Genomic DNA, 3,361 nt, shown 5'->3' with positions numbered 1-3,361 from the left:
CTTTCCAGTCTTACACAACATACCTTTCCCCTGTTCCTATCTCCTGAAGTCCTGCCTTTCAAAGAGAACCTTTTCCGGTCTTCCTCAATTCCATTGCCTTACTTCTGTTGCTTATATCTAATTTATCTTGTATATTGCTTGTTTGAACATATTTGTTTGCATGTTGCCTTTTCTAACTGTTCCTTCAGAGTAGGGACTCTTTTGTTTTTATATCACCAGTACTTAGGATAGTGCCTGACACATAGTAGGCATTTAATAAATAATTGATTAATAAATGATTCAGTTAAGGAGACTGAATGAACGTGTACCTTTACATGCATTACTGAACTTACTTGCAATGCAAAATAGAAAAAGTTAAGTTTCTCAATTTATTCTAAAGATCTTCAGACATATGGTCAGTTTCCCCTTTCACAGTATTATTTGCAAATGAAACCATTTGAAGTTGCTTTGCATATAATTCACCATGTTGATTCAGACATATCAATAGCTTCTAGTATCACTCATTTTTCCTATTGAATGAGTTTTTTTCCCACTTAGGAATTCTATTAGTAACCTCATGTAATAAAATAATCCTTCTGATGTAACAGGCATGATTTTTGATAAAGTTTGTTTCTGTTTTTTAAAAGTATCAAGTTTTCTCTGGAAAAAAATTCTTTTTCTTTTTTTTCAATTTTGTCACAGGCATTTTTATTAACAGACCATTAGAAAAATAATCATGGAAGAGACCTTTAGTTCATTCTTGCAATAAGCCTGTTGATCTGGTCTTCCCTGTTACCAGCATCTCCACCTTCCACAAAATGTGTAGTCTTTTTCTTCATTCCGCCTCGTGGAGATGATAATTTGAAGGGCCACAGGAAGTTGTTGGCAGCTTTGAAGTGCTTGCCAACAGTGTAGATCTCATGGATCAAATCCTCCACGTAGATAATTCCATATTTACCAAGAGATTTTGCAATAAGGGCATTATCCATCAGGGCAATCCTCTGTTTCTTGATCTTGCCATAACCACGTTTGTAAATCAAGTCATTCATAGACTTCAGGTTTGAGTAACCCCATGCAACGTATGGTTCCACAATCCTCAGCATGTTAATAGAAGCCTTGTTAAGTTTAACAAAAGTGCCATTGAAGATTTGGTGAAGATGAAGAAGTTGCTATACTTTTCGGACGTTTGGGCTAACACCATTGATACCTCTGATTCTGATCACAAAAGCTAACTTGGGTTCAGCAGGTACATAGTAGTTGCCAGCTTTGTGTGCCATTCTAGCTAGCCGGATTTCACTCCTGTACATCTGTCTGTACTCCTTATGGTAGGCTTTAGCTTTTTCATAGATAACTTTTCTCCATATTTTATGGAGCTTTTTAATAGCCATCTTCTTCAAGCGTTTGGCCTTCGGTATTGCAAAAGCCTTTTGCTTTTTCAGAAGGGATTCTGGAACGGATGGTAGCTTCTTCTTTTCTTCTATGCCTGCCATGATTCTGGCTGGAAAAAGAGGCTGGAAAAAAACTCTTATGTAGCTATCTCATTCTACATTTACACCTTCAAAATATTTTCATTTATAAGGTTTCATTCTAAATGAAGCTAAAGCATTAGTACGCAGCAATTACAGGTACCTCTTCCTTCATCACCAATAGTACTTGTGAATCCCAATGATAAGAGTAGAGAATACTGCTTTTTTTAAATGGGAGGAAGGCAAGCAATTGGGGTTAAGTGACTTGCCCAATGTCACACAGCTAGTAAGTGTGAAGTGTCTGAGGTCACATTTGAACTCAGGTCCTCCCAACTCCAGGGCTGGTGCACTATTCACTGCTCCCCTAGCTGCCCCAAGGATACTTTTGAATTTGTGTTTTTTACTTTGTGTTTTTGTATTACTACTACTTATCTGTCTCTGTTTCCTTGTACTAGTTTCAATTTTTCTAGTATGGGCTTTCTTTTTAATTTGGTTATGTATTTGATCATAACAAAGGAGCGTTATTTCACTTTAAAAGTGAGACAATAAAAATTTGACATTTTAATTTAAATTGTCACCACACTGAGTTGCTGAGGGGACCTTTTCTGGCTCTTCAAATCTTTCAGAGCTCACAAGGTCATGACTCTTTCTGTTCCATCTCTGATATTCATCCACTCAAGATCAGGAAATAGAAAAGCGCAAGAAGAGAAAAGCCACAGCAATACCATGTGTTTACTGCCATAATGGGGACTGATGGGGAGATGAGGCGGCTACATGGCAGACCATTCCCACTTCTGTTGCCGTCGCGTCTATATCTCTCTCTACCCAGAGGCCCACAACGTTTCTCCTTCTTCTTTCTTCTTCCTCAGTTGAAAGCTATGAGGGAAGACAAAATGAGTGTGTCCATTCTAAAGTTTTGTATGCACACTCAGTTCTGTCCCAGAATCCATTTAAGAGGCATGAAGTAAATCAAAAGGAAATAGTAAGAGAATATCTACACCTGCTATGAAGCAAGGACGGAAAAGGCCCCTCCATCATGGATCTCTGGAAGCAAGCTCCCTAAGCCTACATATCACATGCATATGGTATATGATTTAAGGACTGGCCCTCATGAGCCAGTCCCCCCCACCCCATCACATGAGATTTTTTTAAAAATTAATGAAATTAAACAATGAATGTATTTATATAAGGTCTATGTAGGTGTTGTACTTGAAATACCAAATAATTTTGATTTTTTGCTTCATGCTTCCCCATTCCCCTAGGGATTCAAGTATCCCTGTAGGTTGGATACACCTCACAGTTTGAAAAACCATACTCTCTGAGCGCTTCTGTCCATAATGGACATTGTTTAGCAACTCTTCCATCAGTCAGACAGCTGCTAAGGCAACTCTTTCAAACTTATTTCTTTTAAATCTATTTTTAAATGTACCAAACAGATCAAAACACATTTTGAGCAGTAAAACAGCATACTTTTCTCCACAGTAGGTCCATTAAGTCTTCTGAAGCCCATATATACCAGCACTGACTGAAATCATCCTTTAAAAAATATACTCTTGCACTGACTAGAAGTAAGTCAAATAGTCATCAGTGGGGGAACATAAGTGGCATTTCAGAGGGTGTGATCATAGAACTCATGTGGCTTGACATTTTCACAGTACCATAGACAGTACTTTTGTAAGCAAGGCCAGTTTGGGAATAATGCAGTTTGTGATTGGAACCTGGAAAAATAATGCTATAACTCAGTTAAATATATATATATATATATATGTGTGTGTGTGTGCGTGTGTGCGTGTATGTGTGTGGCACTCCTGGTGAGGAAACTCTTTATACCAGCATAGATGGGTGCCTGCTCTACAATTTAAAGTCTTAGAGTAGCCTGGGTGGGAGTTGAGTGACTTGCCCAAGGTCACATAGAT

General features: G+C 38.1%; 1 pseudogene; it reads right to left on the bottom strand.

Moving 5' to 3' along the window:
- Window positions 1–728: 728 nt before the first annotated feature.
- On the bottom strand, window positions 729–1,502 carry LOC118829310 (annotated as a pseudogene).
- Window positions 1,503–3,361: the final 1,859 nt, after the last annotated feature.

The sequence above is a fragment of the Trichosurus vulpecula genome, chromosome 8 (genome assembly GCF_011100635.1).
Source record: "Trichosurus vulpecula isolate mTriVul1 chromosome 8, mTriVul1.pri, whole genome shotgun sequence".
NCBI lineage: Eukaryota > Metazoa > Chordata > Mammalia > Diprotodontia > Phalangeridae > Trichosurus > Trichosurus vulpecula.
This window is presented reverse-complemented; position numbering and strand designations above follow the sequence as displayed.